This window comes from Globicephala melas, chromosome 7 (genome assembly GCF_963455315.2).
Source record: "Globicephala melas chromosome 7, mGloMel1.2, whole genome shotgun sequence".
In the NCBI taxonomy this organism is placed as follows: Eukaryota; Metazoa; Chordata; class Mammalia; order Artiodactyla; family Delphinidae; genus Globicephala; species Globicephala melas.
The window spans coordinates 60,248,727-60,276,405 of record NC_083320.1 but is presented as its reverse complement, the minus strand read 5'-3'; the positions used below and the strand labels follow the sequence as shown (position 1 = coordinate 60,276,405).

At 40.8% G+C, this 27,679-nt stretch overlaps 1 protein-coding gene and 1 non-coding gene across 2 annotated transcripts in view; both read left to right on the top strand.

The window, feature by feature from the left end:
• The window catches only part of METAP1D (methionyl aminopeptidase type 1D, mitochondrial), a 78,959-nt gene that overhangs the window by 16,033 nt on the left and 35,247 nt on the right, over positions 1-27,679 (top strand).
• TRNAV-UAC (transfer RNA valine (anticodon UAC)) lies at positions 1,220-1,291 on the top strand. The gene has a single exon. It is a non-coding gene; the product is annotated as a tRNA-Val (tRNA).

Sequence of the window (27,679 nt, the reverse complement as noted above, 5' to 3'; positions counted from 1 at the left end):
GGCTTCAGTTTCTTCATTTTTAAAATGGAGTTGAGCCAAGTACTTACCTTACTAGGCTGTTATGAAGATTAAAGAAATGATACCTGTGCAGCTGTATTAGTTACCTACTGCTGTGTAACCAATTACCCCAAATGACAAACTCTATGTCACAGTTTCTGAGGCGCAGGAATCTGGGTGTAGCTTAGCTGGGGGCCTATGGCTTAGGAGCTCTCACAAGGTTGTAGTTGAGCTATTGGTGGGAGCTGTAGTCATCCCAGCACTTGACTGGGGCTGGAGGACCCACTGCCAAGCTCACTCACATGGTTCTTGGCTGGCCTCAGTTCCTTGTGAAGGCCACTTTCTTGCCACCTGTGTCTCTCCATTGGACTGCTCACAACATGGCAGACTGCTTCTTCCAGACTCGTGATCCAAGGAGGGTACCAGAGTGCCCACTGTGGCAGAAGCCACAGTCTTTTATAACCTAATTTCAGAAGTAACATCCCATCCCCCTGCTCCCACAGACCAGCACAGTGTAGCGGACCAGGGTGTGGATGCCAGGAGGCTGGGTCATTGGCGACCACCTTGGCTACCACACAGTTCTTAATAATAAGCCCTTAATAACTACAGTTGGCCCTTGAACCACACGGATTTGACCTGCATGGGTCCACTTATACATGGATTTTTTTTTTGATAGTAAATACTAAAGTGCTACATGGTCCACAGATACTGAAGGCTGACTATTTATTTGCAGATGTTCTCCTGCAAGGAGGGTCAGCACCCTTAACCCCCAGGTTGTTCAGTGGTCAACTGTATTCATAGTGGAAATATTAAGATATTTTAAAAGTGGGGCTTCCCTGGTGGCTCAATGGTTAAGAACCCGCCTGCCAATGCAGGGGACACAGGTTCGACCCCTGGTCCGGGAAGATCCCACAGGCCGCGAAGCAACTAAGCTCGTGAGCCACAACTACTGAGCCTGCTCTCTAGAGCCCGCGAGCCACAACTACTGAAGCCCACATGCCACAACTACTGAAGCCCACGTGCCTAGAGCCCATGCTCCACAACAAGAGAAGCCACTGCAATGAGAAGCCCACAGACTGTAACGAAGAGTAGCCCTCACTTGCCGCAACTAGAGAAAGCCCGCATGCAGCAACGAAGACCCAACGCAGCCAAAAATAAAAACAAATAAATAAATTTATGTTTTTTAAAAAGATATTATAAAAATGTATATAGAAGAGGGAATTCCCTGGTGGTCCAGTGGTTAGGATGCGGCGTTTACACTGCCGTGGCCTGGGTTCAATCCCTGGTCGGGGAACTAAGATCCCCCAAGCTGAGTGGTGCCACCAAAACAAAACCAAAAACAAAAAAAGTATAAAGAAGAAAGTAAAAGTCACTCACAGTCCACCATCTAGATGGAACTGGCATTTCTAAAATGACTTTTTCCCTAAGGAGGGCTACTAGTAATAGGACCATGATTTCTAAAAATTCCTTCCACATCTACGAGAGAAAGCTTATTAATTACTGAAATATTAACTTAGGAAAATGAACATTTGAGATCCTTTTATCTCTCACACTTGGAGTCTGCACATCACACTTGTTTATCCTTCTATTCAGCATTGTGATAATTCTGAATTTGGGGCATCACATACCCTGTCTCTGTCATCAGTAAGATTGTGATTTTCCTATAAGATCAAATAGAAATAGGTCACAGATGAAATGAACACCCTCACCGGACTCCCTGCCAACTGGCTGGTCCAGCTGAAAACCAGCCCCTCTAAGAATTGATGTTACAAAAACAGCTCCTCTCTGTTGTCTTCTGTCATTTCTCCCCTACTTTATGCTCCGTGAATAGCAGCTGTTCAGGGTATTGCCGAGTGAGCACAGGGGTGCTGCAATCAGAAATGTGAGTGAGCGACACAGCAGGAGAAGGCTGGGGCCGAGGGAGGTGCGTTCTGGTGATACAGTGAGTAAGTGGGAGACATGACAAACAGCCAGACAGCAGTACGATGGCCCACTGGGAAGCATGTGAAAGATTATCAATTACCTCAATTAAAAAAAAGAAAGCCCCCAGAAGTCTCTTTCGCCAGTAGAGAAAAATCACAGCTGCTGAGGAGGGTCTTGTCAAGTCTCTTAGGTGGATTGGTGCTTCGTGCTAGCTTCTTTTATAAAAGTCGGATTAATTTTCTAATACTGTTTTCTACTTTAATGTTATTGCTTTAATCATTAGACTATCACCAGTTCCTTCAGGCAATAGGAAGCGATTGAAGATTTAATGAGATTCATACTGCTTGTCCTTAAATGTTGATGACTTCCTTCATGCATATTAATCATTCCTGACCTTGATCTTAAATTCCTTCCCAGCACAGATTCTCATCAAGCATACCTCCTAGATCCCTCGGTGTTCACCAGGCACCTGGTTTGTTTCCAAAAGTACATTAACTCTAATGTTCAGTGTACGTCAGATTTTTCAGTACCCTTGTCTGATTTGTCTTCTAGTTCTTACTATGATTATAAATCTGGAAAATTTAGGGGGAGAAGAATCAGCAACCCTGAAGAGGGGATTTAGCCTAGTTTAAAAGACTGTTCTGTTCAGCAGACCTTGAACATGCCTTAATTGGTTGTCTAGGTCAGTATGTCCAACTGGCAACTCTCAGACCCCATCCAGGCCACGGAGTGTTTCTGGGTGGCTGAAGTGTGTGTGCTCCGGCTGGCGATCAGCAGGACTCGGCCTTTGTCCCCTGCTTTGGCGGCCCCAGCCTTTAGTTCAGGCCTACCCCCTCCTGCCACAGGGGCCTGGGAAACCCTGGCTGACCACCTGGTCTCCTCATGCCCAGCATCCGTGCATCTGCATCCCCACCCTTGCCCCAATTATCTCCTCAGCCACCTTGGCAGATTTTCTAACCAACAGCCCTTGCCCGAACCAGGACCCAGGAAAGGAGTCGTTGGAGTGTGTGAGAGGAGAGGGCTGAGGAGTCGGGGGGCGGGGGGGGGGGAGATGAAAGTGAGAGAGAAGGGGTGTGGGGGAAAGAGGGAGAAAGGATCACATCAGTTGAAGAGAAAATAAATATGTAAGACCTTGAGGGTGAGGGAGTCTGTATACAAGGAGACAGAACGAGTAGGAAGAACTAAGTAAAGAGGTGAAAGAGCTTGCGTACGGTGATGCTGAGATGAGGACGAAAAGAGGTAAATTTGCGTGTGAAAGATGCCACCTGTGAGAGAAAGGGAGGAGAAAATGGAGAGAGCAAAACGGCTCTGCTCCATAGAACCTGACCAGGCGCATCACTGGGAAACACGGTCTAACAAAGCATTTTTTCAGATTTGTGAATATGTTTTTGTTTTTTGTTTGTTTGTTTTGCGGTACGCGGGCCTCTCACTGTTGTGGCCTCTCCCGTTGTGGAGCACAGGCTCCGGATGCGCAGGCTCAGCGGCCATGGCTCACGGGCCCAGCCGCTCCGCGGCATGTGGGATCTTCCCAGACCAGGGCACGGACCCGCGTCCCCTGCATTGGCAGGCGGACTCTCAACCACTGCGCCACCAGGGAAGCCCGTGAATATGTTTATAACAAAAAAGTATTATTATAAAAATGTTAAACCACAAACAGACCGTTAGAAGATTACATTACTCTAAGGTTATTTTAGGATGTCCCAAATGCTTGCTGGCGTGTTGATTGTCTTAAATGTGGCTCATCCCAACCAAGAAGTTGGACAGTATCAATTTTGATGATGTTAAGTGCTTACCATTTTTAAAAAACAAATAAATGGAGTGCTTTTTACATACAAATGGAAGTTTTTCATCTTAAGTAATTATCTGTTGATATCATTTAACTGAATAAGTAGGAAGATATCCATTTTGTGAAGTAGGTTTCTCATATGTAATGATCAAAATCTTTCTTTTAAAGATAACTTTTAAAAAATAGTCAGAAATTTTCATACCTTTTAACTCAATTATTTAATTCCACTTCAACAAGTCTATATTCAGAAAATAACTAGAGATGCTGGCAAAGATTTCATTTTAAGGATGTCTATTACAGTATTAATCATATTAGCGAAGAACTGGAAACTCCCTAAATGTCTAATAAAATAGAGGAATGATTAAATTATGATACATCCATAAGAGGAGAGAGTCTATTATATAGTCGCTAAACTACTTCTTCTAATTCATCTCCACACTACACTCAGGTGGCCTTTTAAGTAGCACATTGGATCATTTCACTTCCTCTTAAACATTTCCTTGGCTTCCCGTTGCACTCACCATGAAAATCCTGACCTCCAAGGCTTTGTCTTATCACCCCAACTCTCCAGTCCCTCCATTTCTGTCTACTGGCCTGCTTTTTAGGTGCTCTCATTCCCTAAGCCCTTTCCTCCCCAGGACCTTTGCACATGAACTTCTCTTCCCCAGCTGTTGTCTGGCTAAGTCTTCTTGAGGTCTTAGCTTCATCAAAGGGATTTCCTGACCCTCTTTACCACCCCTGTACTCCACCCCCCAGCATACTCACTCATTGTGACCTAGGCTTCTCTTTCATAATACATACCACATTTTAAAATCATATGTTCATTTGTGTGGTTGTTCTTTTAATGCCCAGGTCCCCTCTGAACTTTGTCATTTTGTTCTCCTTTCTGAGAGAGATCCTCAAGTTTATTCTCTGCCCCTTCTATTGAAGTTTTCCTTTCTGTTGTCATATTTTTAATCTCCCAGAGTCTGTTTTGTTCCCTTAAAGTTTTGTTTAAGAATAGTATTCTGTTCTTGTTTCATGGTTGCAACATGGTTTCTTGAGTATATTATTAATATACTCACCATGGTTTCTTGAGTACATTATTAATAATTTTCTAGAAATTTTCTTCTCTATATATTGTTTCCTCTGAGGTTTTTGTTTTTGTTTTTGTTTTTTGGTATTTATATTTTATATAAGAGACTTTCTCAGACATCTGGAAATCCATGGTTGCTTGCTTCTGTATAAGAATGGGGGATTTAGGGGCTTCCCTGGTGGCGCAGTGGTTGAGAGTCCGCCTGCCGATGCAGGGGACATGGGTTCATGCCCCAGTCCGGGAAGATCCCACATGCCGCGGAGTGGCTGGGCCTGTGAGCCATGGCCGCTGAGCCTGAGCGTCCGGAGCCTGTTCTCTGCAACGGGAGAGGCCACAACAGTGAGAGGCCCACATACCGCAAAAAAAAAAAAAAAAAAAAGAATGGGGGATTTAAAAATCTGAGTGGGCTCGTGAAAGACAAGGAAGACTGAGAAACTGCCAGAGACTGTAGAAGACTAAAAAGACTTAACAACTAATTACATTGTGGAATCCTGGATTTGGAGGCTGGCCCAGAAAAAAGGACATTAGTAGAAAAAATGGTGAAATTCAAATAAGATCCATACTTCAGTTCATATTAATCTACTAATACTAATTTCCTGTTTTGGATGGTAAAACTCTGGTTATGTACAATGTTAACGTTAGGGTAAGCTGATTGAAGGATGTGTAGGAACTTTTTGTACCGCTGTTTCCCTTTGTACTATTTTCAAAATAGAAAATAAAAACAAGACAAACTGAGTGGAAGCTCTGAGCAAAGGATGGGGACAAGCTGCTGTGGGTCAGCTCAGCCATGGGGTGACCTGATGGGGCCATTGAATGAGAAAGTGAGAGAGATGATAAGCAGGGAGGAACAGGTTCAAAGCAGCATGGCATAAAGATCGCCCTGGCTTCAGGGAGGAGAATGATTTGGAGGAGGACTTTAGAAACTGAGAGAACAGTAGGGAAGCATTTGTAACCATTTGGGGCAAAAAATGACAGTGGCTTGGACCAGGGTCGTGGGCGTGGAGAGAAGTGAATGGTTTTAGGAGCTGTTGGTGAGGTAGACTCACAGAATGGTTGTCGCTTGGATTTGGGGATGGGGATGATGGAAAAGGATGAGTGGTGGGGGACCCCCTGATTCCCAGGTTCTGGTTTAGGCAGTTGAGTGGATTATGGTACCATTCATAGCGAACACTGGAGGGAGGACAAGGTTTGGAAGAGAATATGATCAATTTAACATGGAGAGTGTTAAGTGTGAAGTGCCCAGAGAGAGCCAAATGGAGAGTTCCAGTAAGCGGAGGAGATGAACAGGTCGGGAGAGTTTGGGGAAGGGATCTGGGCTAGAGATGCAGATTTGGAAGTCATGAACATGTGGTGGCTATGTGACGGAACATATGTAAGCTCCCTAGGGGAAGGTAGTAGCTTGAGAAGAAGAGGAGTAAGGACAGAACCCTAAGAAAAACTGATATATAAGGAGTAATCAGGGAAAGGAAGCCTACAAAAGAGGCTGAGGAGTAGCTAGAGAAGTAGGAAGCCTTTATGGGTAATTACCTTTTAGTTAATACTTTAAAGTATCATCAGATTCTGAGGTAGGTGTCCAGATTCAGTATGGTTGACTTCTCTCCTCAGCACCAACCCTCCTTTCCAAATACCTTCCAGATACCCTCACGTAGAGTCCTGCTGCTACTTGACATTCAGTAAATCCAAACGAAGTCCTCCCCAGACCAGAACCAACTTATCCTCTATTCTTTCCCCTTTCTGTTAATGACACCACTGTCATCAGAGTCATCTTTGACTCCTTTCCGCTAATCAGTATGTATTTAACCAATTATCAGGTTATGTAAATTATACCTCTGCAGTCTCTGGTGTCCCTCCTCTTTCTTACATTCCCTAAATTACCACAGAGATTTAATCCCTCATTACTTTTCATCTGTCCTCTTGTAATAGCCGCTTAACTGTGCAATATCCTGATTCTCCATTGCAATCCATTCTACCCTTTTAACTTCCCTAAAGAGTAATTTTTTAAAAATTTTATTGAAGTATACTTGACTTACAATGTTGTGTTAATTTCTGCTGTATAGCAAAGTAACTCAGTTTTATATATATATATATTCCTTTTCATATATATATATTTTTTCATATAAGAGCAATTCTTTAATAATTTGCTTAATTAAATCTAAACTGAGCTCTTTAAACCTTTCAGAATATAGTCTTATTTTACTCTTCCAAATAAGCATACTCAATACTTTAGCAAAAACAAAACCACTCGACACTTCATATACTCCGGCCTTTCATAACTCTACACTTCTGTTCATGCTTTACCCTCAGCCTATTATGCTGTTCCTTTGCCCTTCATTTTTGTCAAAAGCCTCTCTGTATATCAAGGGCTACGTCAAGCACCACCTTCTCTGTAGAGCCTCTCTTGGTCTTCCCTAATAATTGCCATCTTGCTTGTCTGCCTCCCTTCCTTCCTTTCTTCCACCAATATTGGAACCCTACCAGTTGGGGAAGTTGCAGGAAACTGAAGTCATTCTGGCTATTTCAAGCAGAAGTGCCTTTAACATGGAAACTGGGTGTCCATAATTGTTGAGAGGTTAAAGAAACAGCCTGTTGGCGGAGCGTGCGGGAACAACTTCCAGCACAGCTCCTCCTTTCCTCCAGAGCCAGCCCACCAGGTGAGTTAAGCTGCCACCACCTCCAACTGCTTCTGAATACTCACGAAGCCGATGTGGGATGCTGGGATGCTGCTCAGAAAACCCTTACATTTCCCCATCGTGCTCACCAGCAGAAGAAAGAATAGCAGAAGCAGCAAGAATGAGGCTGCCATCACACTCCCCACTTCAGATCTCCCATGAAAGTTTCTAACTGGTAAGGTGAAATTCAGATGTAGAACCTTGATGTTGGGGAGTCTGGGACACATAGTTCTCAGCTATTGAGTCTCCACAGTACAGAAGACAACTGAGGAGGAGGTTGGAATGCATGCTGAGACGATCATTTTTTCCACAGACACTTAGTGTGAGCCATGGGCTGTTATATTTGTAACAGTTTTCGCACTAACCTTGTCACACCAGTGGATTATCAAGTCTGCTAAGATAGGAGTATGAATAATTCCTATACCCCCTCCCAGTAAATACACAAGTTTCTATAGAGGGTAAGAACTAAATAACTATTTGCTATATGAGTGAAACTGAGTCATCTTGCCAAGACTAGCATCATTACTTGGATAGAAGGGAAAACCTTTTAATATTAACCCAAGACAAGACAAGGGAGTAATTAAAAGGAAGTCTAAAAAACTCCAGGGGAAATTTCAGTTTGTTTATGTACAAAACAGAAGTTTAATTGAGATTCTAGCTACAAATTACTTCTTTTTTCTAACACTGAAGAGAAGAGAGCCTGTAGATGGTTCTAATGTCATTGAATAAGAAATGTCCTGTGGGGGAGGTACAATTGCCATTGATGTTTGAAATGAGAAAACTCAGGGTAGTAGATGGAATTGAGTCCTGTAAACTTGTGTCTGCTTATTAAGAACAGAAATAGATGACTTACTGTGATGATTAAAAGAAAAAGAAAAGAAGTAAAAGAAAGTTACTAGAAAATAGATGCCTCTGGAAAATAAGGAGGACTTTCATGTCACTGATAACCAAGGTAATCAACTTGACTTCGTGGCTATGGACAGATTTATGAGGATGTAAGGACTCTAATAATAAATTGCAGTCAGGGTTTGAAGGATAACTTATTAAGATACAACAAATAAGATAAATTGTGTTAGAAATCTTTTCTTTATCTGAGATAAGAGGCTCACTTAAGAGATACTTCCATAAGTAGTGCAGAGGTAGGACCATAAAACTAAATAAGGAGTGGTAACTTCAGCTCTGGGTATAACACCATGTGACCTTAGGCAGGTCCCTTAGTTGGCAGCCTGTGGCTTCAGCTGCCATTCCTTTGCTGATTGATCTCTCTGTCTATTCATTTCCCAAAGCTCACTGTCCTCTAGAGTTAGAGATAGACTATCCCAGTGGTTCTAACTGTATTGTGCATTTAGAATCACAAGAGTCTTTAATGTCTTCCCACAGTTCTTTAAACTCCTTGTTTTATAACACAAATCTCTTCATATTTTGACCCTGTGTGCATCTCTAATCTTGTGATGGGCACTCTTCCCTCAAGCCATAACACCTATAGATTTTACAAAGACTATTTGTGTGAAATGCATATACCACGACTGTCCTCATCTGGCACTACATTTATGCTCATTCTTTAAAATTCATCTCAAGTACACTTTGATTGATATGCACCATCTCTTTGTTCCAGCAGCATCCTTAGCGTACCTCTAGTGCTGTACTGTAACCATGGGTTAATCGGTCTATCTTCTTTTCCCTTCTAGGCAATAAATTACTTGAGCATAGGGATTCTGAGTAGTAGGTATGGAGAGGGGCCTGGGAATCTGCATGTTCAACAAGCTCCTTGGGGAATTCTGAAGGCTCAGACCTCAGTTGTCTTTTTTAAAACTATATCCTCAGTATCTTTATTTTGTTTTATTTTTAAAACATCTTTATTGGAGTATAATTGCTTTACAAGGTTGTTAGTTTCTGCTGTATAACAAAATGAATCAGCTATGCATATACATATATCCCCATATCTCCTCCCTCTTGCGTCTCTCTCCCCCACTCCCCATCCCACCCCTCTAGGTGGACACAAAGCGCCGAGCTGATCTCCCTGTGCTATGCAGCTGCTTCCCACTAGCCATCTATTTTACATTTGGTGGTGTATATATGTCCATGCCACTCTCTCACTTCGTCCCAGCTTACCCTTCCCCCTCCCCATGTCAGACCTCAGTTTTAATTGGTTTCTAAGATCTATTTCAACTCTGAAATGTCAAGGCTTTTCTTCCTTGCATTTTTAAAAATAAACTTATTTATTTATTTTTATTTTTAGCTGCACTGGATCTTCATTGCTGCTCACGGGCTTTCTCTAGTTGCGTTGAGCGGGGGCTACTGTTCGTTGAGGTGCGCAGGCTTCTCATTGCGGTGGCTTCTCTTGTTGTGGAGCACGGGCTCTAGGCACGCGGGCTTCAGTAGTTGCAGCACGCAGACTCGGTAGTTGTGGCGCACAGGCTTAGTTTCTCCGCAGCATGTGGGATCTTCCCAGACCAGGGCTGGAACCCGTGTCCCCTGCACTGGCAGGAGGATTCTTAACCACCGCCACCAGGGAAGCCCTTTTCCTTTCAGTTTAACTGGTGTTGAGGAGGGGAGAAAAAGCTTTTGGGTAGTTGATTAAAGCCAAAAAAAAAAGACTGCCTATGCAGTCCTCTTCCATGCCCACTGTAAGATTGCTTATTATACTGAATGTAGGATAAGGTAGATAAGTAGAAATAAGATAAATTCCCTGATTTCATTTAAGAGTGTTGGCTTAATCTGTTCAACTTTTTATTCATTAATTCTGAGACTGTTGAGGGCTTGCCATGTGTCACTGTTCTAGTCGTTTATTGCACATCAATGAACAAAACAGACAAAAATCCCTACCTCAAGGAGCTTGCATTGATAGGCAATAAATAAATATGTTAAGTAAATCACAGAGTATTTTAGAAGGTGATAAGCAATGTGGAGAAAATGGAACAGGGAGGGAGGACTTTCTTTTACTTTGTCAGTGCTTAGTAATAAGTTACTAGAGAAAATAATTTATTTAATTTGAGCTGTTTAAATAAGCCATACTTTAAAAGGCAGAATTTAACCTGCACCCAGTCAGAACAGAGCTTGGGATTTGCAAAATTCAAGTCTAGTTTCCGTTTATAAAATTGACAATAACTGTCTTTCCCATTATGTTATTATATGTCAGTAGGAGAGAAATAATTTAAGGAATTGCTCCCAAGGAGTCCTAGTAAATTATGTGATTTTTTTACCACTACAAAGAAAAAGGAAATAAGGAATTAAGCCACAAAGCAGTAAAAAGAAGTTTGTGTTTTATACTAATCTGCAAGGCTGATTTAATTTTATTATTTAAAAGAAATCCACTTCATTCCAAAGCCTCTTTTCTTATCTCTCCACTTCCCCTTTTTAATTTTTGGTTTGGATTTTCATGTTTAGATTAAAAAGTATGGGTCCTTTTAGAATTTATAGGGAAGCCTCATCATATGCATGAGAAGCACAGGACTTTAGCTTTACCTGTCTGGGGCGCTCAGGAGTAGGCTAGTTTTGTGGGGAGAATCACGTATCCATCTTTACTTTCAAATAACTTAATCAAAAGATCAAACATTTCACTGTAAACAGTCTTAAAAGTCAAACTAATGTCACCTGCAGAGGCAGCTAAAAGAATGATGAGTATTGTTTTGCACAGCAGTTGAAACTGTTTTCAAAGTCCTTCCACAATGAGGTAGAAAATGACTTTTCTCGCACTCCTTAAAAACTAGAACTGTGTGGTAATTCTGATGACTGTCAGTTCCTGTGGGATGTTTACACAAAGGTACTTTTAAATGAAGAGACATTTTTAGAGCAATTAGAGACGAGGCTAGACAGAGAATAGCCGGCTCAGGGGCCTGGCAGGTCGGGGTTAAGGTTTATTGACAGGACAGGGTCAGGCGTCTGCTCAGCCACCACTGCCCCTCCTACCTGCCCTCCGGATACATCCAAGACCTCAGCCAGCCTGGGCTCCCTGCTGTAAGCCAACCCCCCCTGCACAATGTGGGAAGGGAAAGAAGAAAGGAGGAAGAACAGGCGAAGTTCTGCAGAAACATTACAGTTCAGTCTTGAAATACAAGTTTGAAAATATTTATGTCTATTTTTCTGGCCCAGATGTTGTGTCACTTTAGGAAGAAGAAATTTTAAAACATACAAAGAATTGTCTGTTCTTTCAACTTTGTAGTTTGCAGTTATTGCATCCTGCAGAAAGAAATTGCCTGGCCAAAGTAGTCTTTTAATTTCATTTTTCAGTTTTGAGTTACAGGTTTCTGGCAAGCTCCCTGACCACTACTGTTACCTGGTGGCGCCTATATTTCATCAAATTTAGACGTGCAGACTACCTGGATCCAGGCCCAGATGAACTGTTGAGACTGATAAACATGATCCCACCCTGCCCCCATGCATGCTCCTGCTTTTCCCTTTAAGGGAATCTAAAACTTTGAGTCCTTGGGTCCCCAAGGGAGTTAAAAAAAAATGTGTTCTGGTATTCGGGTAGTCGAGTTTGCGCTGTGGTTTTCTGTGAGGCATCTCTGCTTGCCCAGAGGCTGGTGCACATCCCAGCCGTGCCCCACTTCTCCAGTGTTGGTGATTAATGCAGGGAAATTTTTTTGTTTTTAATAAAAACAAGCAGAGACATCTGTCAGTCAAGGCAGAATTTGTTTGACATCTTGTGATTGCTGCTTACAGAAAGAATGACAGCAGTTGTTAAACAAATAAGAAAAAAACTGCTGTTTATGGGTAGTTTGCAGATATCCTAAGGATATCCTTGTAACATTACTTGCCTTCGCTTGTATAAGTAGAAAATAGTAGAATGAACAGAATCATTAATTTTTGAAATCTGGGTTGTATTAGATTTAAAGTAGTAATAAAAATGGAAATATTAAGCAAATGTATTATTTTTAGCTGTGTAATATACTAGGGGCTTTTCCTTTCGTTAGAATATATTTCAAACATTTGTTTTCATGATTGCAGGGGGAGTATTAGCATTCAATGTAATTAAACTTAATTGTATTTCCTATATGAATTATTTTTAGTCTCTTTTTAAAATGCATTTATGATTTTTTTCCTCTATACTAGCTATTCCCATACGCTTGCCCTGAGAAAAGGTTATAGAAAATTTGTCTATTTGCTCGGAAACAGTCAGAAATCACGAATTAGATTTTAATTTAATTTAGAATTTTTGAAATGAAATTTTGGGATATAATCAAGTGGGAAAAGCATGAAACTCTTCAGGGTCTGAGGTTTTTGTTCTCATGCCATGTTCATGTGATCTAAGAAAAATACTTACTCTCTGTCTGGCCCAAGTTATTCTACTTGGGAAGTGTTACAATAATTTCAGTCCCTGATGATGTGGAAGTATCAGATCACATATTTCCTTAGGTACCGGGTGAGATTGGGGTTTGCTGGGAAGAGCAGAAAAGGAACTTCTGGAATGTTGGAAATAGTCTGTATCTTGATAGGTATTTGGTTACACAGGTGTATGCGTTTGTCAGAACTCATCAAATGATATACTTTAAGATTTAAAGATTTGTTCATATCATAGTATGTGTATTTTACCTCAAAATACAAAAAAAAAAGGAATTCTAAACACATATTTGGTTAACGTTATACGTGTTGAAATATGGGGGAGAGGGTTACTGTCTTTGAAACTTACTTTGAAATGCCTCCAAAAGAAAAAAAAAAGATGGATATAGAATGTTTAGAAATGTGATAAAGAGCAGATATAGTAAGGAGTTAATTGTAGGATCTAGGTAGTGTGAATATTTACCATAAAATTCTTTGAACTTTTTTTTTTTTTTTTTGTGGTATGCGGGCCTCTCACTGTTGTGGCCTCTCCCGCTGTGGAGCACAGGCTCCAGACACACAGGATCAGCGGCCATGGTTCACAGGCCCAGCCGCTCTGCGGCACGTGGGATCCTCCCGGACCGGGGCACGAACCCGTGTCCCCTGCCTCGGCAGGCGGACTGTCAACCACTGTGCCACCAGGGAAGCCCTGAACATTTTTATATGTTTGAAAATGTTCATAAAATGTTGGGGAAAAAGTGAAGGTACTGGTTATTGCTCGTTAAAGGATTTGTATACCTCCATTTTTAATTCTACCCCCCGTTCATTCAAAATTAAGCCACTTGGATTAATATCAAAAGGGGGGAGGAGTGTGAATGTGAGCCATTTAGATAAATAGAAAAATGTACCCACCTCATACTCTAGTTACTTTTGAAAGGCCGTTATCAAGCATGGAAGCCAAGAGTGTCTTTACAAACAAGAAGAGCTCTGAGAAACCCACATCATGCCCCCAACCAATGACCTCTCTGGGCAGATAAAAATTGGCCTCCAGACCCCTAACCATGGAAAAGGACATGGCCTCCTGACACATAATCTTCACCACTGGTAAGCAGGTAACCCCCCTGCTGTATACCTTATACTAAGGCCCTATCAAATGAAAATGGGCTTTCGGTTTTCAGCCAAATCTCAGGGATTTGGCCATGAACACCTCTACTTTTATCAGAATGCCAAGCTCTCTCTTACATCCTGATAGAGGCCTCTTTTTAAAGATATCTTATATGGGACCTCTGTGATACTTATGTTGTGTGTGTGTTAATCTTGAAGGGTCAAAAGGGTAAATTGGTTCTGGTGAATTTGAACCAAACTTTTAAAAGCTAATGATAATACATTTTTAAATGAGGCCATGTTGCTCAGTTGGTGCTTGAACAGTAAACTGGAAAGTCAAGATTGGAGAGGCTCAAAGATCTCAGTTCTTTCAGGGTCTCAAAATGAACTCTGGCCAGTTAATTTATCTCCATTCATTGATTTTCTCACTTGGAAAATGAGAAATGAAACCTGGCACAAAATGCCCGGTCAGGGGTTCTAAAACTTTAGTGTGTGTAAAAATCATTTAGTTTGTTAGGGATTCCAGCTTCCAACACCTGGGTTTTCTGAATCAGTAGGTCTGGGGCAGAGCTCAGAAATCTGCATTTTAATAAATGCCTGCTGTGATACTGATGTAAATATTGGACCACGTGAAAACCAGCGTAGGTGTGTTTTGATGGGTACTATGTTAACTGATAGAATCTTGTATTATTTTAGCTTTTTCTTAGGGAGAATTTTACACGTACACTAAAGTAGAGAGAATGGTAAAACGAACTTCCATGGACCCATCACCCAGCTTCAACATTCTTAGTTCACTTCTACCCCTATCTACTCCCTATACACTTCATCCACTGATTATTTGCAGAAGCAAATCTTAGACATATCATTACATCCATAAATATTTTAGTAGGGGGCTTTTCTGGTGGCGCAGTGGTTGGGAGTCCGCCTGCCGATGCAGGGAACACGGGTTCGTGCCCCAGTCCGGGAGGATCCCACATGCCGTGGAGCGGCTGGGCCCGTGAGCCATGGCCGCTGAGCCTGCGCGTCCGGAGCCTGTGCTCCGCAACGGGAGAGGCCACAACAGTGAGAGGCCCGTGTACCGCAAAAAAAAAAAAAAAAAAAAAAAATTTTAGTAGGCAACTCTAAAATGTTAAAATATAAGTACTCTAAAAAATATACCATATTAAACCTTACAAAATTAGAGAATAATTCCCTAGTATCAAATATGTCTGTGTCTAGATTTCCTTGATTCTCTCTTTCCCCCACCGTTGATTTGTTGGCATCAGGAACCAAACACAGTCTACATATTGCATTTGATTGATACGTCTCTTTAATCTTTTAATCTAGAGGTCTCCCTTCCCTGCTTTCTTTCTTTCCCTTGTGATTTATTTGCTGAAGAAACTAGGCCATTTGTTCTGTAGCTTTTCTCAGTCTGGATTTTCTCATTGGATCCCCATGATGTCATTTATCATTTTTCTTTCCCCTGTATTTCCTGTAAATTCCATCACTTCCATCCTGAAGTTTGATCAGATTAAAGTTCAATCTGGGAGCTAAAATGCATCATTGGTCATGTCATATACTTCCATCAGGAGGCACATGTCTGGTTATCTCTCTTTTTTTTTTTTTTTTTTTTTTTTTTGGTTATCTCTCTTTATGTCATGTTAGCAGCTATTGGTGATCATTGCTGAGATCTGTTCTTACGTAGGGAGAGCCCCATATTTTGACTCTAAGTATTTCATGGAAGAACCTTCTCCCTCTCATCATGGATATTTCCTTTTCTAAGTTAGGCTTTTAAAGCTTTCACAGTGAACCATAGCTGCCTACTTAGACAATGTGTTTGCTACAAAAAGCAGAAAGGCTTTCTTGCTTTCACATCTTAGTCTCATTTTCACAATATAGTAATCTTTAAAATTTGTCCTAGTGCCTTCAACATTTATTTCAGTTTCTGAGACATATTAAGCTGAATGGATGACCACACAATTGAGCAGAAATTTGGGGGCCCTGTAATGAAACCACAGTTGCAGGCAAGGTGACCTGGTATAAGTACAAGTGAGTAAGAGCCTCCAGTTCTGTACCATCATCCCATCCTGAGGGGAAGGCGATGAGTGTTTAATACCTATATTTATTTACTTTGTCCTGAAAGCAAACATGAGGTTTCTGGATCAGGGGCAGACAATTATTACTTATAACAGTAACCATATTGGTTCCCTATACCCCAGTTTTCTCCTTGAGAGCAATGTGAAGGGGTCTAAAAGAATGAATTGAGTATGCCAAGATCTCTCCAGGAACTGGGAATGAATGGGTTCATTCCTTCATTCAACAAACACATACTGATGGTCGAGTGTATGCAGACACTGAGCCAGCTCTGGAGAGGATGGTAAATACTAGAGTACTCCCAACCTAATGCATAAAACCATATACCTCTGTGCCTAGAATTAGCCATCAAGTCTCATCCTATACTTACAGGTAATCAAATATATATATTTGTACATATGTGTGTGTATTTGATGTTATATATGTATGTGTATACAATTTTATACCTATATAAGCACATGTATATGTGTATTTGATTTTATATATGTGTGTATATAATTTTATACATATATAGGCCCATATATGTGTGTGTTGATTTTCCCCTCTGACTTACATTATAATTTCAAAAATCATTTCCTTAAATCATAGAGTTGCTCATCTTATCTTTAGTTCTTCTCAGCCATTTCTACCTTAGCGATGAAATCTGTATAAACCCAGACCAGAATCCTGCCAAAGTGTGTTCTTAAGTCTTTGTTCTATCCTGAATTCTGTACCATTTGGAATTAAACCAACTCATTTGAAATGGAAAAAAAAAATCATTTTCTTCATTTGTAATTTATCTACAGATGTCATTTGCACTGACGTTTGCGTGAAGTTTTCTCATCTCCAGCTTCTCAGGTAGCAAGTGAATTAGCTATACTTTATACCCACTTTGGAGTTTGCTCATGTGACTAGCTTTTTTGAAGAGAAAGTGAAATCCAAATTGGGAAAATTAGACTCTGAGAAGAAAATCCCAGTGCAAAGTACTAAATGTTTCCTCAGGCTGAAGAGACCTACAGCAGGACGAGGGACAGACCCAACAGCTGTGGTAGGTGCTGTGGATTAGGTCTGGTGGAGCAGGCACCCTAATAGGGGAGATGCAAAGACACAATTAGACAAATGCGATAACTCCGCAACGGGAAAGTGCTTGGAAGGAAATAAAGTTAAGAGGTAGTGAGTAACTGGGGAGACCACTTTAGAGAGAGCGGTCCCAAAGCCCTCTCCGATGAAGTGACATTTGAGCTGAGGCCTGAAGGATGTGAATGAGCCAGTGACGTGAGGAGCTGGTGAAAGAGCAGATGCAGAGATGAGAAAGGACTTAGTATGTCTGAGAACAGAAAGGGGGCCTGGTGGCTGGCTGGCCGTGAGTGACAGGGGGAGTGGAGTGTGAGAGGTAGGCAGAGGCCAGACCACGCCAGGACCATGTCAACTCTGAGAAGCTGGAATTAATGTTCTAAAAGCAGTTAACAAACATTGAAGAATTTTAAGCAGGAAAACTTAGTAATTATCTTCATTTAGGCTTTTTTTTTACACATGTGCAAACCTCTATGTGTGTGTGTGTGTGTGTGTGTGTTTTGTTTTTTTTATTTTTTGGCCACTCCTCACAGCTTGCAGGATGCGGGACCTTAGTTCCCCAACCAGGGATCGAACCCATGCCCTCCACTGTGAAAGCGCAGATTCCTAAGCATTGGACTGCCAGTGAATTCCCTATGTGTGTTTCTAATGGTAGCTTGCTGTAGGTGATCTGCAATTTGCTCTTTCATTTACCAATAACATCATGGGCATCTATGAAAGGAAGATTTATAAGGAAAAATAAGTTTGATTTGCTGTGAACGACATGACAAATAGATGTAGATATGTAAGAACTTGAAGCTGTGGCTAAAAATCAGTGTCCTAGGGGTAAAAAATGGACAGTGCTTGCTTTTAATGTCCATTATAGATACAAATTCACTTCAGTAACTTAAGAACATTAAAGACATATTCTAACTTGATTCTTTCATAAGCTTATCATGATTAGTATATTACTTTAATCATGTATTTATTGTTAAAACAACTTTATAGGCCATTTTTAGTCTTCTAGATACAGCACAGCTTGAACAAAGAAGGAAGATAGAAGAATAAGAATTCAGCAGGAAGTGTATGGTCAAACCATAACAAACCAAGAGAGATGATCAATAAACTCCACAGAGAACGTGTCACCTTGAGAAGTGTGGTTTACTATTGTCAACAGTTATAAATGTACATATTTATTCACTTTTAAAACATATTTAATTTTTGTAAAAATAGACCTAAAAATCCTTAAACTGTAAAAACTCCGGCATCTTTTAGTTCTTGCCCATTTGTAAAATCTAAGCAAAAGCTTAAACAGGAGAAACTGTCTATATTACAGTAAAGCGAAGACAAGGATTATGTTTTCTGGTCTTAGAGTCCCCTGTAGTATGGGCTTTAAGCCAAACATTTTCTAAAATAGCAGGTGAATGAAAAAACTATAGGCTACAAAAATAACTGCCTCGAACTCATGAAAACTGATGTAGCTAATTTTTAAGCCTACATTAAAAAACAAAAACAAAAACATATTGCAGAGCTGCAAATGAGCTAAAGCAGGCAAGAAATAAGGAGCCTGAGGATGTGTGACACAGCACTGCTATCACATTACAGGAGGGATATCTCGGACAAAACCCCTGTCTGCACTCTTAACCCATGAACCCTGGCCCCAGCCTTCAGCATTTGGAAGTATCTTTTTAAATTCAAATCGTTGATATGCTTCTGGTTTTGCAATAAAGTCACAAGCAATAGTTACGCACTCATCAGTTACCTTTCTGCCTTTTATGGCAAATTGGAGACCCTGGAGCAACATCGATTAGTGAGAAATACTCTGTTTCTTAATAAAATCTTTCATGTAACTTTCTTCTGTACTTAAAAATGGAAATATAGGGACTTCCCTGGTGGTGCAGTGGTTAAGAGTCCGCCTGCCAATGCAGGGGACACAGGTTCGATCCCTGGTCCGGGAAGATCCCACAGGCCGCAGAGCAACACTGCCTGTGAGAAGAGTAGCCCCGCTGGCCGCAACTAGAGAAAGCCTGCACGCAGCAACGAAGACCCAACACAGCCAAAAAAAAAAAAAGTAAATATATTTAACTTCTCCAAACATTTAATTGTATGGGACGCTTTTGCTAAAAGGTATCTTAATTCCACAATTAAACACTCACCGACATGTATGTATGTATGATACCTCAAGAAATCTTCCTGTTGCTTACTTTTAAGAAATTGTTTTATGGAATAAGTACTCAAGATAATTTAGAGATATTTTATTGTAAGTGCTCAACATTTTCAAAAGCTCATAATTCAGAAATATTTCACTGGAAAGGGAGACTAAAGACATTTATAGGTTTTTTTCCCCCCAGAGCTTCATGTTTATGAAACAGATTGTTAACAGTGGTGTAACTGAAAACACTGGAAGGGTCCGCTGGCCCCCAAATATCTCCGCTCTACAGCCTGTTTGAATCTAAAATTTCCTACAATTAGAATCATTCCTTCGGATTAAGGGAATATCCACACAAAGCCTTTGTTTAATAGGCGTTATCATTCCTGTGTTTTGCTAAGACTGGATTCGAAGGAATGAGTTGATATGTTTTTAATAGTCTTAGTGAAGAGGTGGAGGGGAGGGTGGGCATTCTTGGTGGGAGAGAAGGGAGACACGCCAGTACCAAGGGCTCCAAAAGAGGGCTTTAGGGTGTGGGAAAGGCAGAGCCCCTACTTCCTAAATATGAAATGACTGCTTATGTGGGCTCTGTATTTAAAACTAATTGTACTATACTCATCTAAGTTGTAGAATGGGTATAATCAGATGGACCGTGTCATTCGTGAACACTTCTGTCTCTTTTGGAGCAGGATGCCACAGGGTGTGCAGAATAACTTGGCACCTTCACTGCCTCCACCGTCTGGGGGGAAAGTCCAGAGAACAGTCTAGTTGAATTCTTAGATGGGTTTTTGGCAAGAACACAAGGTCACTTTATACAGCTTGTCTCCCATGTTTTTCACTGAGTATCTGAAAGAAAAGGGAGAATTTGTGGACCTGATTAAAACAAGGAAGTAACCCAGTGACTTAAAGAGGCACGCTGTGGAATTTGAATCCTAAAATACAGCCCTCCCTGGCTGACTTTTCAGCCATGGGAATAACCAGTTGCTTCATTGTGTGTTTTGTCAAAGTGCCTCAGCCATTTGGCCGGCCTGATGGTTACCTGCTGCCTCTTTTTATAGCCTCTGTGTCCTTTGTTGTTGCCCCGCTGGTCAAACATGTGTAACGGTGCCCTAGGGCACCAAGTGTGCCCTCAGGGAGCTAAGTGCTGCCAGATGTGGGGAGCAAGGGTTGATTCACATGGCCATAATTTCCAATAGCTAATTTTACCTGTTTTCTTTCGGTTTTGGGTTTCTTTCTTAAAGAAAAATCCATTTGGAGTTGGGTCCCCCCCGCTTTAAATTGCAGTCTTGTTACCTCTAATCTTCCAGCTCCACCCCACCCCCCAAATGGAAGTGTGAGGAGAAAAGGATGGAGGAGATATGTGATTTATTAAGCCTGGGTGACTAATGTTTTTACTTTATGATAAAAATTAATAGAATGTTTCTGTTTCACTGGACTCTGACCAGTATTTTTACTTCAAAGTGCAATTAAGTTTCACTGACTCAATCTTTCATATAGAAATTATTTACACAGAAATAGATAATATTTTAGATCAGAATCTTTTAGATAGAAATTTTATCTAATCTCTGATTAAGAACACTGAATTTATTGTTGAGAGCTCTGAGCTTTTAACTAGCTATTCTGAAAACTGGTTAAGTAGAGAGAAAGAATCAAGCCATTAGCTTGATTTCCTGTATGAACTGAACGTCAGGATGGCCAAATACGTAGTCTAAAAAAAAGAAAGGATTTCTTTATAGAAATATTCCTGCCAACGAATTAAAAAGTACTGATGAAATATTACCACTTGACAAACCCCTAATGAATTAATGGATCTAGGCACTGACCATCAGTGGCTGCTAACATCACAAAAAGAGAGACATCTGTCAGAGACCGCCCCTTAAACATTCTTGCTAAAAAAACTGAATTTGAATCAAAACAAGTCCGTGGGTTTAATATCAGGCTATAGGAAATATAAGGGACAGAGACACCACTAGATATAACTAGTGAATTCCAGTGTAAGGAAGATGCTAAGGACAAAGAAATTCATTTCTTTAACAATAAATTACATGGAAGAAAAAATAAAAGAGAGAGGAATTGATTAAACAGGCATAAGAGACGTCAATCAAATTCAATGTGTAGATCTTCTTTGGATCCTATTTTAACAAATCATTTGTTTAATAAAAAATTGAATTATATATAATTATATATACATATAATTTTCATATATATGACAAAAGGAGAGTATCTGAAGACTACAAATATTTGATATATTAAGGAATTAATATTAATTTTTTAATATGATACGGTTATATTGTTAAATTATTAAAGAGTTCTCATCTTTTAGATATACATACTGAAATATTTACAGATATGATGTCTGGGATTGGCTTCCAAATAATTCAGTGGGAAGGGAGAATGGTTGTAGATTAAACAAGATCAGCATGAGTGGATAATTGTTAAAGCTAGATGATGGGTACATGGGAGTTTGTTATAGTAATCTGTCTACTTTTGCATATGTTTCTAATTTTCTATTTTTAAAAAAAGTTTTAAAAAAATAGGCTTAAGGCCTTCCCTGGTGGTGCAATGGTTAAGAATACGCCTGCCAAGGCAGGGGATACAGGTTTGATCCCTGGTCTGGGAAGATCCCACATGCTGTGGAGCAAATAAGCCCGTGTGCCACCACTATTGAGCCTGCGCTCTAGAGCCCGCGAGCCACAACTATTGAAGCTCGCACTCCCTAGAGCCCACGCGTCACAACTACTGAGCCCACGTGCCGCAACTACTGAAGCCCTCGCACCTAGAGAGCCTGTGCTCTGCAACAAGAGAAGCCACCGCCATGAGAAGCCCGCGCACTGCAACAAAGAGTAGCCCCCGCTCGCCACAACTGGAGAAAGCCCACGTGCAGCAACGAAGACCCAATGCAGGCAAGAATAAATTAAAAAAAAAAAAAAAAAAACTCAAAAAAAAGAAATAGGCTCAGGTTTGAAACTCAGATCTGCCACTTGTAACTTTTGTGATCTTGTGCAAATCCCTTAACCCCCTTGAGTCTCAAGGGTTTTTTGCCTGTAAAATACATACAAGAATATCTTCCCAGTTTACCTTACACAAGTTGTTGGACCAAATTAAATAATCTGTATGAAGTTATTTTGTAAATTGCTATAAACATGTCAGCTATTTTATTATTGTTATTATAAAGCTTCTGAAAGGATACAGTTTTCCTGCTAAGTAGGTTTTTCTGCTTCAGCAAGCAGTATAGTTGTCCCATGTATGTTATATCAATTAAAAAGCCCTGGAATAAGAATATAGTTATATGGCCATCGAAGATATTTATTAACTAGTTTGTAGTAATAGAATAATTATAAGAATTCATTTTAATTTTTTTCAAATACAAATTTCTAATAGCCTGGTCAATTAAATATAATATAGATAACTATGCTATTAATTTTCACTGTATAATAAGAATTGTGAATTATTTCTGATTTTCTGTTTTACTTGATTTTTTAAAAATTGCTTGAATTTAATATATTAATATTTTGAATTACTTGCATCATAATATACAGAAACTCGATTGTTAGAATGCTTTCTCATCTTTTTTTTGGTTTATTTTGTTTTCTAGTTCTGGCTTTATCCCTCACTCCCTCACTCCCTCCCTCCCCCTCTTCCCTCCTTCCCTCCTTTCCCTTCTTCTTTTCCTGCCTTCTTTCCTCTCTCCCCTCTAGCACTTTATTGTGAATTATAATATATAGAGAGAAACATGTGTAAAAGGATTGGGCAATTTAACGAGTGATTGTAAAGCAAACACCTATATTACTACTGTGCCAGTTAAAACAAAAAAAAAACTCAGAATGTTGCCTGTACCTCAGAAGAACTCTCATGGCCTTTCCCAGTCCAAATCTCTTTCATCTCCCAGGTAATCACAATCTTGACTTTAATAGTATTCACTTTCTTACTTTTGTTTATAGTTTTACCCCCATGTATAGCTTCTTTTTTTTTTTTTTTAGTTTAAATATTATTTATTTATTTATTTAGGCTGCATTGGGTCTCACTGCTGCACGTGGGCTTTCTCTAGTTGCAGCGAGCAGGAGCTACTCTTCATGGTGGTGCGCGGGCTTCTCATTGCGGGGGCTTCTCTTGTTGTGGAGCACGGGTTCTAGGCACATGGGCTTCAGTAGTTGTCGCACTCGGGCTCAGTAGTTGTGGCTTGCGGGCTCTAGAGCGCAGGCTCAGTAGTTGTGGAGCACGGGCTTAGTTGCTCTGTGGCATGTGTGATCTTCCTGGACCAGGGCTCGAACCTGTGTCCCCTGCATTGGCGGGCGGATTCTTAACCACCCCCCCGCCCATGTATAGATTCTTATAGAGTATGATTCGATTTTGCCTGTTTTTGTACCTTCATATAAATAGAATCACAGATTCTCTTTTATTCTGGCTTCTTTGACTCGACTTTATATTTTAAATATTCATCCATATTATTGTCCATAGGTGCAGTTCATTTATTTTGGTTGCTGAATAGCCTTCGATTTTATGAATTTATCATAATTTATCTGTTCTGTTGTAGATGGGCTTTTGGGTTAGTTACACTTTTTTTCTATTACAGACATTCTTGTACGTGTCTTTTGGTGCATCTCTGTACCTCCGTATGCATTTTCATTGCGTGTATACCTGGAATTGAACTAGTGACTTCATTCTGTTTTTCATTGTGGTTGTACCAATCGACACATTCTCCAGTAATATTTGAATGTTTTTGTTGCCCCATGTTCTCACCTGTACTTGCATTAAGTTTTAAAATGCTTTCTTTAAAACATTATTAGTGGGACTCCCCTGGTGGTGCAGTGGTTGGGAATCCACCTGCCAATGCATGGGACACGGTTTCAATCCCTGGTCCGGGAAGATCCCACATGCTGCAGAGCAACTAAGCCCATGTGCCACAACTACTGAGCCTGTGTGCCACAACTACTGAAGCCCATGTGCCCTGAGCCCACGCGCTGCAACTACTGAGCCCACGTGCCACGACTGCTGATCCCACGTGCTGCAACTACTGAAGCCCATGCACTTAGAGCCCATGCTCCCCAACAAGAAAAGCCACCGCAATGAGAAGCCCATGCACCACAATGAAGAGTAGCCCCCGCTTGCCGCAACTAGAGAAAGCCCATGCGCAGCAATGAAGACCCAATGCAGCCAAAAAAAAAAAAAATTTATTAGTAAAAACAACATGGATAAATAAGTTTACTGTTGTCTGTTACTCATATGTACTTGTAATTTAAAAGTCTGGGTTTTATTTGAGGAGTGTGTGTGTGTATGTGTGTAGAGGAGTATTTTACTTTTATTTCTTTTGCCTTGGAAGACTGATCTAAGAAAGTATTGCTATAGTTTATGTGAGAGAATATTTTGCCTATGTTCTCTTCTAAGAGGTTTTTTTTTTTTAATCTTATTTATTTATTTATTTTTGGCTGCATTCAGTCTTTGTGGCTGTGCGCAGGCTTTCTCTAGTTGCAGCGAGTGAGGGCTACTCTTCATTGTGGTGCACATGCTTCTCATTGCGGTGGCTTCTCTTGTTAGGGAGCACAGGCTCTAGGCACGCAGGCTTCAGTAGTTGTGGCACATGGGCTCAGTAGTTGTGGCTCGTGGGCTCTAGAGCATAGGCTCAGTAGTTGTGGCACATGGGCTTAGTTGCTCCACAGCATGTGGGATTTTCCCGGACCAGGGATTGAAACCGTGTCCTCTGCATTGGCAGGCAGATTCTTAACCACTGCACCACCAGGGAAGTCCCCATTTATCAGTTCTAATAGTTTTTGTGTGGAGTCTTTAGGGTTTTCTATTTAGAATTTCATGTCATCTGCATATAATGAAAATTTTACCTCTTCCCTTTCAATTTGGATACCTTTTATTTCTTTTTCTTGTGTGATTGCTGTGGCTAGGACTTCCAGTACAAAGTTAAATAGAAGTGATGAGAGTGGGCATCCTTGTCTTCCTCCAGATTTTAGTGGGAAGGCTTTCAGCTTTTCACCATTAAGCATTAGTTGGCTGTGGGTTTGTCATAAATAGCTTTTATTATGTTGAGATGTGTTCCCTTTATACTCACTTTGGTCAAAGTTTTTATCATGAATGTATGTTGAATGTTATCAAATGCTTCTGCATCTATTGAGATGATCACATAATTTTTCTCTTTTCTTTTGTTGATATGGTATACCACATTGATTGATTTGCATATGTTGAAGCATCCTTGTGAGTGTAGGAGTATTTTAGAGGTACATAAACTGTTTCTGGGCATTAATGTCCACTTGCTAAATTTCTTTTTTTTTTTTTTTTTTTGCGGTACGTGGGCCTCTCACTGCTGTGGCCTCTCCCGTTGCGGAGCACAGGCTCCGGACGCGCAGGCTCAGCAGCCATGGCTCACAGGCCCAGCCGCTCCATGGCATGTGGGATCTTCCTGGGCTGGGGCATGAACCCGTGTCCCCTGCATCGGCAGGCGGACTCTCAACCACTGTGCCACCAGGAAAGCCCCACTTGCTAAATTTCATCTTCCTACCTAACCACTACTGTTCTGGAGACCAGAGGGAAAAAATAATATAGCTTTCAAAAAGGAGAAAGCATTTATGTACCTTTTTCATTCAAAGTAATACTATACCTATAATGAATGATAGCTCAACTTCTTGATTGCTATGTGCCAGGTGCCATAATGATAAATACTTAATACGTATGAACTTATTTAATCCTCACAATTTAAAAAATTTTCCCTTTTTATTAACAGATAGAGAAACTGAGGCACAGAATGATTAAGTAACTTGCTGAAGGTTGGCAGCTGGTAAATCTTAGAGCCAGAACTGAAGTTAGACAATCCAGCTCCCCTGGCTCCATCTAAGTTATTATTAACCAGACCTCCTGCCCATGTTGGTGAACTCCAGTTAGAGTGACAGTAGTCCCACAGAGCCACCTTGTTTCCTCTCAAGGTGGCTGTACTGGGGCTTGAGGTGTTCATTCTGGTGCTGAGGGTCAGGGAATGGGGTTGCTTGAACTTCAAAACAGACTTGCTTCCTTTCACTTGCTCTAGATGTTGGAAGAAGCTGAAGCAGCACGAGGATCCTAGCTCTGGGGCTGGTACAGCTTTTATGAGAAGGAATGAGACTTGGCCTACTCTCCTCTCTAGCATTTTCAGGGCCATTCAGCCTTCATCCCCTTTCCAGTGGGAGATGGAGAGGAAGAGACTGGGAATGGGAGGTAGAAGGCCATAGAGAGGGCATTTCACTTTCCCTCCTTGTCCATGTAGAACATGTTTTCCTCTAGAAACCACACTGTAAATGGCAGCAACATTCCCAGAAAATCCATAATGTAGCTAAAACATCAGGTGTTTGCGGCTGAATCGTTTCCTAGCTTTTTCTTTTCGTTGCAGATGTGTAGTATTTCAGTGGTATTATGGGCAGATGGGCTAGCCTAGAACTTAGACACACTGCTTATGTCGGAAAATGCTTTCCTAACAGCTAAGACCACATATTTATCTTGGTGTAGAACTAACTTTTTCCATAGTATGGCTCACTGACTACCTGAATATCCTGCTCCACGCAAACCGTACAACATGCATTTGTTTGATAGTAAAGTGAAAAACATCTCTAATAGGATAGGGAATCACTTTATATGGACACACTGTGATGGGGACCAAGCTTTAATAAGCTAAGATATCTTAAAATTCCAGCAATACAAATATCCATGTGCTTTTCATTTGTCATATATGGGCTTTTATTTACCAACCTACATAGAACATTGAAACGTTGATGTTGCCACCTGAACCACTTTTAGATCTTCAGATTTGTATGGCGAAAGGAATGATAATTATGATCTGCTTCAGGCTACAGGCTAGAATAATTCAAAAGGAAATGTGCATTACTAATATGGCAGAGCTCATAAATTCTCAATGTCAGTTCGCCACTTGTGGCTGAAAATTGCAGTCAGGCTGGTTGGCTAGAGGCAAAAAGACTAGAATTACATAATATTTATGAGGTCTGAAGTTAGCGTCACCAAACCCAAATATTGCCAGCCTTTCAGATAACTCAGTGAGGTCAGCATCATCTAGTCATGGCAATGGATTTGAGAGCAGAGTGGATTTGGTAATGATGACACATTAATTCTAGGTGTAAATTCTGTCCATGTCAGTCCACTGCTACCCCCTTTACAGGATTTATGGCCTTCCTGTTTTATGTATTATCCCTGAAATACTCACCTGAGGGGCCCCATACCATTGTGCAAAAATCTACTTGCTGCCTAAGGTTTTATGACACAGAGGTGGAAATGGAACTTCCCTCACTGCAGTGTTTCTTCAGCACTTCCAGTGTTGAACTTCCATGAAGACTTCCTGCCTCTCTGTATATCACCATGATGGCCAAGCCCCAGACACTTTTCAGACCCCAGCCAGCACCTTATATAACACTGTGCTCAGAAAGAGTTTGGTGTCCAAACCTGTGCCCTCTTGTGCTATAATGTACTTTAGGAGTTTTACTTGCATAACATCTGAGCAGTTAAAACTCAACCCCAGGTTTACTCCAAAGAAGGATGCGTTGCTGTAAACTGCAAATTAGAAATGTGTGAATAACTCTGCAGTTTCTACCATCAAGAAGCATCAGTCCTGGGGCTATTCCTAA